This window comes from Cervus elaphus, unplaced genomic scaffold, assembly GCF_910594005.1.
Source record: "Cervus elaphus unplaced genomic scaffold, mCerEla1.1, whole genome shotgun sequence".
Lineage (NCBI taxonomy): Eukaryota > Metazoa > Chordata > Mammalia > Artiodactyla > Cervidae > Cervus > Cervus elaphus.
This window is the reverse complement of record NW_025316691.1, coordinates 1,286,462-1,302,862: the sequence shown is the minus strand read 5'-3', so window position 1 is coordinate 1,302,862 and position 16,401 is coordinate 1,286,462.

The following is a 16,401-nucleotide window of genomic DNA, read 5'->3' as shown; positions in this document are numbered from 1 at the left end:
TGCCAGAAGTATTTTCAAGTTCGCTGACTTCTCCTGAAGTCAAGATTGCTAGCTGTGATGATTTAAAAATCACTAATTGATAAACACCAATACAATTAATTAACATCCACATAGCCAATGTCTATAGAGCCAGGCATAACAGAGTCTAAATTAATCAGATGGGATTCCTATTTTGCAGTGCAGTTGATGAGACAAGTTACACAAGATAGGAGATAATATAAATGAAAAGTGAAGCTATATGAGCAGTGCTTTGGGGAATAAATACTGATGTATAAATCGTCACTTCTGCGAAGGATTATTTCATAGATCCAGCCTATGATTTCTTCATCTGTTCATAGACGTCAGTGTTTAAGTAAGGGTCTTTACTCCAGATGGAGCAAAGTGTGAATTTTCCAGATCCGTCAAATTGAATCCTCCAAGAAACAAATCATTTTCTCAGTCAACTTCTCTTAGAGATCTCTGAAAATTGAATTCTACATTACAAACACTTCCAACATTTCTGCCTGGAAAAATCAGAGTAGATGGAGCTGTGGTAGCCATTAGGAATATTCATAAGTATTCAGCCCATGGAGGACTGCACTTCCCCACTCCCTTGGAAATGAAGTGTGATCACTGACCATCTTTGGCCGGCGAAATATGCATCAAAGTGTCTCTGTCACTTCTGTTCGCCGCTTCAAGGGTCAGCGTGTAAGTCACACATTCCCCTCCTCGCTACTGTACTGATGATGCAAAATGTCTGTGCAAATAAAGCCTCCCTCAGACTGGGTCTCTGAGACAGGAAAGGGCAGAGACCCCTGCTGACCCACACTGACCAAGTAGCATGAGCTAAAAGTTATCTTTAATTGTTTTAAGCTCAGAGTGTTCGGGGTTGGGGGCTGGGGGTTGAGTATTCCTGAAGGGATACCTAGCCTGTATTACATTGGAATTCTATTTAACCATTAACGGACAGAGCAAGGTCATTAACATCATGGCGTTGTTTGAAAGTGGACACTTCACATTAAAATCTAGATTTCTGGCGCCTGTTGGCAAAGACCCTGACACGTTTATACATGGTTGATCCCTTGAGCACATCAACAAGCAGGTATATATTCTCCAGCTCATGACAGCCCTCGTGACTCACTATGACCATACCTGAGCAGTCTTCCTCCCTGGGGGGGGGGGTGTAAATATTTGACTTTCATCCACTATCCTAAACGGTCTAAGCATCATCCACGTACTGTGCTGACTGTGGTCCACTGGAATTGCATCTCATTTCCAGTTAGAAACTTCAGTGATACCTGTAGCAACACGAAAAAGTACAAATATCCTCAATACAGCACAACAGTTAAGAAAATAGATTTTGGAATTCAGCTTCCTAGGTTCAAATACCGGCTCTACCATTTTCTATCTGTATCATCAGGGCAAATCACTTAGCCTCTTCAAATTCCAGTTTCCTTACAAACAGAGCGAGGATAATGACGATCCCAGCTTCAGAGTGTCTGATGAGCTAACACAGTCAAGGGCTTAGACAGTGCCTGACCCCGAATATGCATCCAGTATGTGTTGGATGATATTCTTTTTACTAGAAACAGAGTGATTTCTTCATGTATCCAGCCATCAAGGAATTCAATCAACCTGAAAGATACAGTGGAATTGTTCTGCAGATCTGATTCCAACCAGGACCTGTTTCTGGTAAAAATCAGGGCCCCAGAGCAGAAGCAAATGTCCTTGAGTTTTGTTGTCTCAGGCTAGATGCTGCGCTCAGACTCCTGGTAGGCTGTTCCTAGGAGCACGGGGAACACAGGCATGGAAGGGAGCCAACTGGAGACACACTTGCAAAAACTGTTTGTAGCCCCTGCCAAGTGAACATCAGGACTCAGTTCACTGATCCCAAGGCAATCAGAGAGGGCCACACAGCGTACTTTCTCCCATTCTGACAACTGTGGATGGCCACAGCCACACTGTCCAGGAAAGGGAATTGATGTGAACATTACCCTGCTGAAGGAAAGAGACTGACTTCAACTGAGAAGCTTGTGAGTCACTTCTGAAGAAGTGCATACAATATGCCTTCACCCTGCCCGTAACACATATTTCCATAACACACAGCGATGCACTCGATCGATGTGCATCCTCCAGTAAAGCCCAGCCCTGATGTCTTATAGGAGCCTCTCTGGCCATTGTCATAAGCGAGTCTAATTTTGTGTGAGGCCATGAAAACTCAGTGTTTTTCTTACGCTTGTGCTTATTGCGGGAGGTCTGAGAAGGCACTTCTGAAGGTTTATTCCTACCAGTCGTTGTCATTTTTATCGAGTCTTTATTTATTTTTTTATTTATTTATTTGTTAGTTCTACCAGTTTCTTGCTACCAACCCATCTCCCTCCACCCTCGTGCACACACGATCAGTCATGTAATCCCATGGACTTCGGCCCGCCAGACTCCTCTGTCCATGGATTTTTCCAGGCAAGAATACTGGAGTGGGTTGCCATTTCCTTCTCCATGTATCGAGTCTTTAAAGGTTCCATCACTGAGGTGTGGCTTCGACACGTGTACGAGGCTGAGTAGCAACATGCCCTTTCTCCCTAAGTGCAGTAGAAGTCATCCCCACTTCCCAACATGTCTGTCTTCCGGCCTCTGGAGCATGGATTGCTTGAGCTCACCACAGCGTCAGGATATTCTAGAAACCCTTCTGACTGCAGTCTCTTCAGGAGGTTGCAAGTGCTTCACACCTCAGGAATTTACAAAGCACTTTCTACAACCTCAGCTGGGAGAGGAGTCAACACTCGTGACAGTCACAGGCTTCCATGGCCTGGACTTGATTATGGGCTGTGCTTTCATAATCATCGTGTTTCCTATACCAACTAAGATGTCACTGAGAACTTTTTTCTCTATCATCATTGTATCTTTGATGTTCATTAGACATATTATGGGTTTTCCTAGATAGCTTCCCTTACGGATGAGGGTCATAGGTTAGCAGTACTTACTAAAACTGACTTCCAGGTAGCTGTGGTAGAACAGGAAAAAGAATGACCAACTGCTGTATTCTGAACATTATGTATGAAAATATTATTCGTTTTACTGTTTGCAGTCATCCAAGTCTAACGTTCTGAAATACGCATTCAGAAAAATCAAACAACCGCCTAGGTACTAGGCAGTCTCCCATCCAAGTACTAACCAGGCCCGACCCTGCTCAGTTTCCCAGATCAGAGGAGATAGGGCACGTTCAGGGTGGTACGGCCTTAGACCGAGGCGGCTGCCAGGCGCCCCAAGAGCCCCGCGTTGCGCCTCCCTTTCGTTCTGACCTGCCGGTCGGGCCTGGGGCCGCAGCTCTTGACCGGGCGCGCGCTGCACTTGAGCCTCACGACTGGACTCCGGCCGGCCAGGGCGGGCAGCTCGGGGGCCAGCAGAGGGCGCCCCGGCCCCGCACACCGCCAGCCCCGGCCAGCACCCGTCTGCCCCGCCCGGGCCTGGCGTGCCTGCGGGACCCGGGGTAGGGGGAGAAGGGATGGGTTGCGCGGCGAGGACATCTCGGTGCCCTGCCTCCCTGGGCCTCTTCAGGCTCGCGCCGCACCGAACCCCCAAGCCCCGCCCCCCACCATCCCGTTCGCTGCTCAGGGTCACGTGGCTCCGGACGTGTGTGGCTCCGGCCCGGGGCCGCGGTCCCCGGAGCCTCCTGCGGGCTTCGGAGCAGCCCAGCCGGGGCCCCAGGCGCCCATCCTGCCCGGTGCCCAAACCCACCGGAGCGCGTCAGCCCCGCCCTTTCGCCCTACCGAGGCCCGCCTTGCCCCCACGCCGCGGGCCCAGCACAGGACCTTCCTGAGAGAGCAGACGAGCGACAGGCAGGCACCCGGACAGACACTCGCACGCACCCACGCCAAGTGAGACAGAGGCAGAAAGAGACGAGGGTTCAGAGAGAGACTCGAAGACAGCGTGTGGGCAAGGGGGGCCTCGGGCAGGATGCCGGGCAGGTGCAGAGGCCACCCGGCCCTGAGCAGCGAACGGGATGGGGGCGGGGGGAGGCCGCCCAGCAGGGGCGGGCCTGGAGAGGCCCAGGGCGGGAGCGCACCCGAGACCTCCGCGCCCCGCCCCCCTCCCCCCAACACCCCCCTCCCCCCCCCCCCGCAGGCACGCCGGGGCGCGCCGACAATAGCTTCTCCAGAGTTTGGCCACCTGAGTTTCTAACCTTGTGCGCAACTGAGTGATGACAGTGCATTGAACAGCTAGGTCATTTCCAAATAAATTAAGCTTAGTGTTTCACAGGACACCAGGACATGAATGGACAGACCAGCACGGATGCATGGACACCAACCTTGGGAACTAGACAACCGGTGGGAAATTGCTGTCTGACTCAGGGAACTCAAACTGCGGCTCTCTGATCGCCTAGAGAGGTGGGAATGGGCCAGACGTGGGAGGGAGATTCAAGAGCGAGGGGCCACACGTACCCCTACGGTACATTCAGATTGACATATGACCAATCAAACCAATATTGTAGAGCAAGAATCATTCCCCTGTAAATAAATAACTGTTAGAAAGAGAGAAAGAAACCCAAACAGATGGAATGAAATGAACAGAAACACATACTTTGCAATTCACACCGCAATTCAATTACAAACAAAAACAAAAACAAAGAAAAAACACTATAACCATTTTCGAAAAACAACAGACCTCTCCATGACCTTTGGTCGGGTGATGAGTTCTAACACACAACAAAAAAAGCCAACTTTTCCAAATCGTGAATATAAGTTATTTCACACATCGACTTTTCCATTTAAGTGTCTAACAAAGAAGCTTAAAATCATTGACTCACTACATAAGCATGGAATTATTTTAAACGTAAATTATGTTCTAGAGGATTCAGGAAGCACTTGGCACATGTGTAAGTGTATCAGACCTAAAACTGTAACTTAGTGGAAGAGTCAGGATAGTCTAAAAATGAATCCCTAACTAAAAGGAATCCGTGCAAGTCCCTGAGCACTTTGCATTTCATGAGAATGACAATCGCTCTTTATCTGGTCATCCAGGAAGGCTGTGGGTTTAGGAGCGAGGATGGGCTTGTTTTAAAGGGTGTTGAGAGCCTTGCAGGATCTTGGGCAATCAAATAGCTTCCTGAGCACTGACATTTATTTCTTAATTTTTAAATTTACAATTCATCCAAATCTTGCAGTCCAAAACAAACAAACAAACAAACAAAAATGTGAAAACATCACAGAAAAATAATATCTGAAAATATCTGATTGCCTTGTGATTCGTAGGGGATAAGCCTAAACTGCCCTTGAAATTGAGGGACTAGTGAATATTGGCCCTCAGATCTCATCATAATCAACGATGAGCAACTTTTGAAGAATTGCCAGAAGTATTTTCAAGTTCGCTGACTTCTCCTGAAGTCAAGATTGCTAGCTGTGATGATTTAAAAATCACTAATTGATAAACACCAATACAATTAATTAACATCCACATAGCCAATGTCTATAGAGCCAGGCATAACAGAGTCTAAATTAATCAGATGGGATTCCTATTTTGCAGTGCAGTTGATGAGACAAGTTACACAAGATAGGAGATAATATAAATGAAAAGTGAAGCTATATGAGCAGTGCTTTGGGGAATAAATACTGATGTATAAATCGTCACTTCTGCGAAGGATTATTTCATAGATCCAGCCTATGATTTCTTCATCTGTTCATAGACGTCAGTGTTTAAGTAAGGGTCTTTACTCCAGATGGAGCAAAGTGTGAATTTTCCAGATCCGTCAAATTGAATCCTCCAAGAAACAAATCATTTTCTCAGTCAACTTCTCTTAGAGATCTCTGAAAATTGAATTCTACATTACAAACACTTCCAACATTTCTGCCTGGAAAAATCAGAGTAGATGGAGCTGTGGTAGCCATTAGGAATATTCATAAGTATTCAGCCCATGGAGGACTGCACTTCCCCACTCCCTTGGAAATGAAGTGTGATCACTGACCATCTTTGGCCGGCGAAATATGCATCAAAGTGTCTCTGTCACTTCTGTTCGACGCTTGAAGGGTCAGCGTGTAAGTCACACATTCCCCTCCTCGCTACTGTACTGATGATGCAAAATGTCTGTGCAAATAAAGCCTCCCTCAGACTGGGTCTCTGAGACAGGAAAGGGCAGAGACCCCTGCTGACCCACACTGACCAAGTAGCATGAGCTAAAAGTTATCTTTAATTGTTTTAAGCTCAGAGTGTTGGGGGTTGGGGGCTGGGGGTTGAGCATTCCTGAAGGGATACCTAGCCTGTATTACATTGGAATTCTATTTAACCATTAACGGACAGAGCAAGGTCATTAACATCATGGCGTTGTTTGAAAGTGGACACTTCACATTAAAATCTAGATTTCTGGCGCCTGTTGGCAAAGACCCTGACACGTTTATACATGGTTGATCCCTTGAGCACATCAACAAGCAGGTATATATTCTCCAGCTCATGACAGCCCTCGTGACTCACTATGACCATACCTGAGCAGTCTTCCTCCCTGGGGGGGGGGGGGGTGTAAATATTTGACTTTCATCCGCTATCCTAAACGGTCTAAGCATCATCCACGTACTGTGCTGACTGTGGTCCACTGGAATTGCATCTCATTTCCAGTTAGAAACTTCAGTGATACCTGTAGCAACACGAAAAAGTACAAATATCCTCAATACAGCACAACAGTTAAGAAAATAGATTTTGGAATTCAGCTTCCTAGGTTCAAATACCGGCTCTACCATTTTCTATCTGTATCATCAGGGCAAATCACTTAGCCTCTTCAAATTCCAGTTTCCTTACAAACAGAGCGAGGATAATGACGATCCCAGCTTCAGAGTGTCTGATGAGCTAACACAGTCAAGGGCTTAGACAGTGCCTGACCCCGAATATGCATCCAGTATGTGTTGGATGATATTCTTTTTACTAGAAACAGAGTGATTTCTTCATGTATCCAGCCATCAAGGAATTCAATCAACCTGAAAGATACAGTGGAATTGTTCTGCAGATCTGATTCCAACCAGGACCTGTTTCTGGTAAAAATCAGGGCCCCAGAGCAGAAGCAAATGTCCTTGAGTTTTGTTGTCTCAGGCTAGATGCTGCGCTCAGACTCCTGGTAGGCTGTTCCTAGGAGCACGGGGAACACAGGCATGGAAGGGAGCCAACTGGAGACACACTTGCAAAAACTGTTTGTAGCCCCTGCCAAGTGAACATCAGGACTCAGTTCACTGATCCCAAGGCAATCAGAGAGGGCCACACAGCATACTTTCTCCCATTCTGACAACTGTGGATGGCCACAGCCACACTGTCCAGGAAAGGGAATTGATGTGAACATTACCCTGCTGAAGGAAAGAGACTGACTTCAACTGAGAAGCTTGTGAGTCACTTCTGAAGAAGTGCATACAATATGCCTTCACCCTGCCCGTAACACATATTTCCATAACACACAGCGATGCACTCGATCGATGTGCATCCTCCAGTAAAGCCCAGCCCTGATGTCTTATAGGAGCCTCTCTGGCCATTGTCATAAGCGAGTCTAATTTTGTGTGAGGCCATGAAAACTCAGTGTTTTTCTTACGCTTGTGCTTATTGCGGGAGGTCTGAGAAGGCACTTCTGAAGGTTTATTCCTACCAGTCGTTGTCATTTTTATCGAGTCTTTATTTATTTTTTTATTTATTTATTTGTTAGTTCTACCAGTTTCTTGCTACCAACCCATCTCCCTCCACCCTCGTGCACACACGATCAGTCATGTAATCCCATGGACTTCGGCCCGCCAGACTCCTCTGTCCATGGATTTTTCCAGGCAAGAATACTGGAGTGGGTTGCCATTTCCTTCTCCATGTATCGAGTCTTTAAAGGTTCCATCACTGAGGTGTGGCTTCGACACGTGTACGAGGCTGAGTAGCAACATGCCCTTTCTCCCTAAGTGCAGTAGAAGTCATCCCCACTTCCCAACATGTCTGTCTTCCGGCCTCTGGAGCATGGATTGCTTGAGCTCACCACAGCGTCAGGATATTCTAGAAACCCTTCTGACTGCAGTCTCTTCAGGAGGTTGCAAGTGCTTCACACCTCAGGAATTTACAAAGCACTTTCTACAACCTCAGCTGGGAGAGGAGTCAACACTCGTGACAGTCACAGGCTTCCATGGCCTGGACTTGATTATGGGCTGTGCTTTCATAATCATCGTGTTTCCTATACCAACTAAGATGTCACTGAGAACTTTTTTCTCTATCATCATTGTATCTTTGATGTTCATTAGACATATTATGGGTTTTCCTATATAGCTTCCCTTACGGATGAGGGTCATAGGTTAGCAGTACTTACTAAAACTGACTTCCAGGTAGCTGTGGTAGAACAGGAAAAAGAATGACCAACTGCTGTATTCTGAACATTATGTATGAAAATATTATTCGTTTTACTGTTTGCAGTCATCCAAGTCTAACGTTCTGAAATACGCATTCAGAAAAATCAAACAACCGCCTAGGTACTAGGCAGTCTCCCATCCAAGTACTAACCAGGCCCGACCCTGCTCAGTTTCCCAGATCAGAGGAGATAGGGCACGTTCAGGGTGGTACGGCCTTAGACCGAGGCGGCTGCCAGGCGCCCCAAGAGCCCCGCGTTGCGCCTCCCTTTCGTTCTGACCTGCCGGTCGGGCCTGGGGCCGCAGCTCTTGACCGGGCGCGCGCTGCACTTGAGCCTCACGACTGGACTCCGGCCGGCCAGGGCGGGCAGCTCGGGGGCCAGCAGAGGGCGCCCCGGCCCCGCACACCGCCAGCCCCGGCCAGCACCCGTCTGCCCCGCCCGGGCCTGGCGTGCCTGCGGGACCCGGGGTAGGGGGAGAAGGGATGGGTTGCGCGGCGAGGACATCTCGGTGCCCTGCCTCCCTGGGCCTCTTCAGGCTCGCGCCGCACCGAACCCCCAACCCCCGCCCCCCACCATCCCGTTCGCTGCTCAGGGTCACGTGGCTCTGGACGTGTGTGGCTTCGGCCCGGGGCCGCGGTCCCCGGAGCCTCCTGCGGGCTTCGGAGCAGCCCAGCCGGGGCCCCAGGCGCCCATCCTGCCCGGTGCCCAAACCCACCGGAGCGCGTCAGCCCCGCCCTTTCGCCCTACCGAGGCCCGCCTTGCCCCCACGCCGCGGGCCCAGCACAGGACCTTCCTGAGAGAGCAGACGAGCGACAGGCAGGCACCCGGACAGACACTCGCACGCACCCACGCCAAGTGAGACAGAGGCAGAAAGAGACGAGGGTTCAGAGAGAGACTCGAAGACAGCGTGTGGGCAAGGGGGGCCTCGGGCAGGATGCCGGGCAGGTGCAGAGGCCACCCGGCCCTGAGCAGCGAACGGGATGGGGGCGGGGGGAGGCCGCCCAGCAGGGGCGGGCCTGGAGAGGCCCAGGGCGGGAGCGCACCCGAGACCTCCGCGCCCCCCCCCCCCCCCCCCAACACCCCCCCCCCCCCCCCGCAGGCACGCCGGGGCGCGCCGACAATAGCTTCTCCAGAGTTTGGCCACCTGAGTTTCTAACCTTGTGCGCAACTGAGTGATGACAGTGCATTGAACAGCTAGGTCATTTCCAAATAAATTAAGCTTAGTGTTTCACAGGACACCAGGACATGAATGGACAGACCAGCACGGATGCATGGACACCAACCTTGGGAACTAGACAACCGGTGGGAAATTGCTGTCTGACTCAGGGAACTCAAACTGCGGCTCTCTGATCGCCTAGAGAGGTGGGAATGGGCCAGACGTGGGAGGGAGATTCAAGAGCGAGGGGCCACACGTACCCCTACGGTACATTCAGATTGACATATGACCAATCAAACCAATATTGTAGAGCAAGAATCATTCCCCTGTAAATAAATAACTGTTAGAAAGAGAGAAAGAAACCCAAACAGATGGAATGAAATGAACAGAAACACATACTTTGCAATTCACACCGCAATTCAATTACAAACAAAAACAAAAACAAAGAAAAAACACTATAACCATTTTCGAAAAACAACAGACCTCTCCATGACCTTTGGTCGGGTGATGAGTTCTAACACACAACAAAAAAAGCCAACTTTTCCAAATCGTGAATATAAGTTATTTCACACATCGACTTTTCCATTTAAGTGTCTAACAAAGAAGCTTAAAATCATTGACTCACTACATAAGCATGGAATTATTTTAAACGTAAATTATGTTCTAGAGGATTCAGGAAGCACTTGGCACATGTGTAAGTGTATCAGACCTAAAACTGTAACTTAGTGGAAGAGTCAGGATAGTCTAAAAATGAATCCCTAACTAAAAGGAATCCGTGCAAGTCCCTGAGCACTTTGCATTTCATGAGAATGACAATCGCTCTTTATCTGGTCATCCAGGAAGGCTGTGGGTTTAGGAGCGAGGATGGGCTTGTTTTAAAGGGTGTTGAGAGCCTTGCAGGATCTTGGGCAATCAAATAGCTTCCTGAGCACTGACATTTATTTCTTAATTTTTAAATTTACAATTCATCCAAATCTTGCAGTCCAAAACAAACAAACAAACAAACAAAAATGTGAAAACATCACAGAAAAATAATATCTGAAAATATCTGATTGCCTTGTGATTCGTAGGGGATAAGCCTAAACTGCCCTTGAAATTGAGGGACTAGTGAATATTGGCCCTCAGATCTCATCATAATCAACGATGAGCAACTTTTGAAGAATTGCCAGAAGTATTTTCAAGTTCGCTGACTTCTCCTGAAGTCAAGATTGCTAGCTGTGATGATTTAAAAATCACTAATTGATAAACACCAATACAATTAATTAACATCCACATAGCCAATGTCTATAGAGCCAGGCATAACAGAGTCTAAATTAATCAGATGGGATTCCTATTTTGCAGTGCAGTTGATGAGACAAGTTACACAAGATAGGAGATAATATAAATGAAAAGTGAAGCTATATGAGCAGTGCTTTGGGGAATAAATACTGATGTATAAATCGTCACTTCTGCGAAGGATTATTTCATAGATCCAGCCTATGATTTCTTCATCTGTTCATAGACGTCAGTGTTTAAGTAAGGGTCTTTACTCCAGATGGAGCAAAGTGTGAATTTTCCAGATCCGTCAAATTGAATCCTTCAAGAAACAAATCATTTTTTGAGTCAACTTCTCTTAGAGATCTCTGAAAATTGAATTCTACATTACAAACACTTCCAACATTTCTGCCTGGAAAAATCAGAGTAGATGGAGCTGTGGTAGCCATTAGGAATATTCATAAGTATTCAGCCCATGGAGGACTGCACTTCCCCACTCCCTTGGAAATGAAGTGTGATCACTGACCATCTTTGGCCGGCGAAATATGCATCAAAGTGTCTCTGTCACTTCTGTTCGACGCTTCAAGGGTCAGCGTGTAAGTCACACATTCCCCTCCTCGCTACTGTACTGATGATGCAAAATGTCTGTGCAAATAAAGCCTCCCTCAGACTGGGTCTCTGAGACAGGAAAGGGCAGAGACCCCTGCTGACCCACACTGACCAAGTAGCATGAGCTAAAAGTTATCTTTAATTGTTTTAAGCTCAGAGTGTTCGGGGTTGGGGGCTGGGGGTTGAGTATTCCTGAAGGGATACCTAGCCTGTATTACATTGGAATTCTATTTAACCATTAACGGACAGAGCAAGGTCATTAACATCATGGCGTTGTTTGAAAGTGGACACTTCACATTAAAATCTAGATTTCTGGCGCCTGTTGGCAAAGACCCTGACACGTTTATACATGGTTGATCCCTTGAGCACATCAACAAGCAGGTATATATTCTCCAGCTCATGACAGCCCTCGTGACTCACTATGACCATACCTGAGCAGTCTTCCTCCCTGGGGGGGGGGGGGGTGTAGATATTTGACTTTCATCCACTATCCTAAACGGTCTAAGCATCATCCACGTACTGTGCTGACTGTGGTCCACTGGAATTGCATCTCATTTCCAGTTAGAAACTTCAGTGATACCTGTAGCAACACGAAAAAGTACAAACATCCTCAATACAGCACAAGAGTTAAGAAAATAGATTTTGGAATTCAGCTTCCTAGGTTCAAATACCGGCTCTACCATTTTCTATCTGTATCATCAGGGCAAATCACTTAGCCTCTTCAAATTCCAGTTTCCTTACAAACAGAGCGAGGATAATGACGATCCCAGCTTCAGAGTGTCTGATGAGCTAACACAGTCAAGGGCTTAGACAGTGCCTGACCCCGAATATGCATCCAGTATGTGTTGGATGATATTCTTTTTACTAGAAACAGAGTGATTTCTTCATGTATCCAGCCATCAAGGAATTCAATCAACCTGAAAGATACAGTGGAATTGTTCTGCAGATCTGATTCCAACCAGGACCTGTTTCTGGTAAAAATCAGGGCCCCAGAGCAGAAGCAAATGTCCTTGAGTTTTGTTGTCTCAGGCTAGATGCTGCGCTCAGACTCCTGGTAGGCTGTTCCTAGGAGCACGGGGAACACAGGCATGGAAGGGAGCCAACTGGAGACACACTTGCAAAAACTGTTTGTAGCCCCTGCCAAGTGAACATCAGGACTCAGTTCACTGATCCCAAGGCAATCAGAGAGGGCCACACAGCGTACTTTCTCCCATTCTGACAACTGTGGATGGCCACAGCCACACTGTCCAGGAAAGGGAATTGATGTGAACATTACCCTGCTGAAGGAAAGAGACTGACTTCAACTGAGAAGCTTGTGAGTCACTTCTGAAGAAGTGCATACAATATGCCTTCACCCTGCCCGTAACACATATTTCCATAACACACAGCGATGCACTCGATCGATGTGCATCCTCCAGTAAAGCCCAGCCCTGATGTCTTATAGGAGCCTCTCTGGCCATTGTCATAAGCGAGTCTAATTTTGTGTGAGGCCATGAAAACTCAGTGTTTTTCTTACGCTTGTGCTTATTGCGGGAGGTCTGAGAAGGCACTTCTGAAGGTTTATTCCTACCAGTCGTTGTCATTTTTATCGAGTCTTTATTTATTTTTTTATTTATTTATTTGTTAGTTCTACCAGTTTCTTGCTACCAACCCATCTCCCTCCACCCTCGTGCACACACGATCAGTCATGTAATCCCATGGACTTCGGCCCGCCAGACTCCTCTGTCCATGGATTTTTCCAGGCAAGAATACTGGAGTGGGTTGCCATTTCCTTCTCCATGTATCGAGTCTTTAAAGGTTCCATCACTGAGGTGTGGCTTCGACACGTGTACGAGGCTGAGTAGCAACATGCCCTTTCTCCCTAAGTGCAGTAGAAGTCATCCCCACTTCCCAACATGTCTGTCTTCCGGCCTCTGGAGCATGGATTGCTTGAGCTCACCACAGCGTCAGGATATTCTAGAAACCCTTCTGACTGCAGTCTCTTCAGGAGGTTGCAAGTGCTTCACACCTCAGGAATTTACAAAGCACTTTCTACAACCTCAGCTGGGAGAGGAGTCAACACTCGTGACAGTCACAGGCTTCCATGGCCTGGACTTGATTATGGGCTGTGCTTTCATAATCATCGTGTTTCCTATACCAACTAAGATGTCACTGAGAACTTTTTTCTCTATCATCATTGTATCTTTGATGTTCATTAGACATATTATGGGTTTTCCTATATAGCTTCCCTTACAGATGAGGGTCATAGGTTAGCAGTACTTACTAAAACTGACTTCCAGGTAGCTGTGGTAGAACAGGAAAAAGAATGACCAACTGCTGTATTCTGAACATTATGTATGAAAATATTATTCGTTTTACTGTTTGCAGTCATCCAAGTCTAACGTTCTGAAATACGCATTCAGAAAAATCAAACAACCGCCTAGGTACTAGGCAGTCTCCCATCCAAGTACTAACCAGGCCCGACCCTGCTCAGTTTCCCAGATCAGAGGAGATAGGGCACGTTCAGGGTGGTACGGCCTTAGACCGAGGCGGCTGCCAGGCGCCCCAAGAGCCCCGCGTTGCGCCTCCCTTTCGTTCTGACCTGCCGGTCGGGCCTGGGGCCGCAGCTCTTGACCGGGCGCGCGCTGCACTTGAGCCTCACGACTGGACTCCGGCCGGCCAGGGCGAGCAGCTCGGGGCCAGCAGAGGGCGCCCCGGCCCCGCACACCGCCAGCCCCGGCAGGCACCCGTCTGCCCCGCCCGGGCCTGGCGTGCCTGCGGGACCCGGGGTAGGGGGAGGAGGGATGGGTTGCGCGGCGAGGACATCTCGGTGCCCTGCCTCCCTGGGCCTCTTCAGGCTCGCGCCGCGCCGCACCGAACCCCCAACCCCCGCCCCCCACCATCCCGTCCGCTGCTCAGGGTCACGTGGCTCCGGACGTGTGTGGCTTCGGCCCGGGGCCGCGGTCCCCGGAGCCTCCTGCGGGCTTCGGAGCAGCCCAGCCGGGGCCCCAGGCGCCCATCCTGCCCGGTGCCCAAACCCACCGGAGCGCGTCAGCCCCGCCCTTTCGCCCTACCGAGGCCCGCCTTGCCCCCACGCCGCGGGCCCAGCACAGGACCTTCCTGAGAGAGCAGACGAGCGACAGGCAGGCACCCGGACAGACACTCGCACGCACCCACGCCAAGTGAGACAGAGGCAGAAAGAGACGAGGGTTCAGAGAGAGACTCGAAGACAGCGTGTGGGCAAGGGGGGCCTCGGGCAGGATGCCGGGCAGGTGCAGAGGCCACCCGGCCCTGAGCAGCGAACGGGATGGGGGCGGGGGGGGAGGCCGCCCAGCAGGGGCGGGCCTGGAGAGGCCCAGGGCGGGAGCGCACCCGAGACCTCCGCGCCCCGCCCCCCTCCCCCCAACACCCCCCTCCCCCCCCGCAGGCACGCCGGGGCGCGCCGACAATAGCTTCTCCAGAGTTTGGCCACCTGAGTTTCTAACCTTGTGCGCAACTGAGTGATGACAGTGCATTGAACAGCTAGGTCATTTCCAAATAAATTAAGCTTAGTGTTTCACAGGACACCAGGACATGAATGGACAGACCAGCACGGATGCATGGACACCAACCTTGGGAACTAGACAACCGGTGGGAAATTGCTGTCTGACTCAGGGAACTCAAACTGCGGCTCTCTGATCGCCTAGAGAGGTGGGAATGGGCCAGACGTGGGAGGGAGATTCAAGAGCGAGGGGCCACACGTACCCCTACGGTACATTCAGATTGACATATGACCAATCAAACCAATATTGTAGAGCAAGAATCATTCCCCTGTAAATAAATAACTGTTAGAAAGAGAGAAAGAAACCCAAACAGATGGAATGAAATGAACAGAAACACATACTTTGCAATTCACACCGCAATTCAATTACAAACAAAAACAAAGAAAAAACACTATAACCATTTTCGAAAAACAACAGACCTCTCCATGACCTTTGGTCGGGTGATGAGTTCTAACACACAACAAAAAAAGCCAACTTTTCCAAATCGTGAATATAAGTTATTTCACACATCGACTTTTCCATTTAAGTGTCTAACAAAGAAGCGTAAAATCATTGACTCACTACATAAGCATGGAATTATTTTAAACGTAAATTATGTTCTAGAGGATTCAGGAAGCACTTGGCACATGTGTAAGTGTATCAGACCTAAAACTGTAACTTAGTGGAAGAGTCAGGATAGTCTAAAAATGAATCCCTAACTAAAAGGAATCCGTGCAAGTCCCTGAGCACTTTGCATTTCATGAGAATGACAATCGCTCTTTATCTGGTCATCCAGGAAGGCTGTGGGTTTAGGAGCGAGGATGGGCTTGTTTTAAAGGGTGTTGAGAGCCTTGCAGGATCTTGGGCAATCAAATAGCTTCCTGAGCACTGACATTTATTTCTTAATTTTTAAATTTACAATTCATCCAAATCTTGCAGTCCAAAACAAACAAACAAACAAAAAAAAATGTGAAAACATCACAGAAAAATAACATCTGAAAATATCTGATGGCCTTGTGATTCGTAGGGGATAAGCCTAAACTGCCCTTGAAATTGAGGGACTAGTGAATATTGGCCCTCAGATCTCATCATAATCAACGATGAGCAACTTTTGAAGAATTGCCAGAAGTATTTTCAAGTTCGCTGACTTCTCCTGAAGTCAAGATTGCTAGCTGTGATGATTTAAAAATCACTAATTGATAAACACCAATACAATTAATTAACATCCACATAGCCAATGTCTATAGAGCCAGGCATAACAGAGTCTAAATTAATCAGATGGGATTCCTATTTTGCAGTGCAGTTGATGAGACAAGTTACACAAGATAGGAGATAATATAAATGAAAAGTGAAGCTATATGAGCAGTGCTTTGGGGAATAAATACTGATGTATAAATCGTCACTTCTGCGAAGGATTATTTCATAGATCCAGCCTATGATTTCTTCATCTGTTCATAGACGTCAGTGTTTAAGTAAGGGTCTTTACTCCAGATGGAGCAAAGTGTGAATTTTCCAGATCCGTCAAATTGAATCCTCCAAGAAACAAATCATTTTCTCAG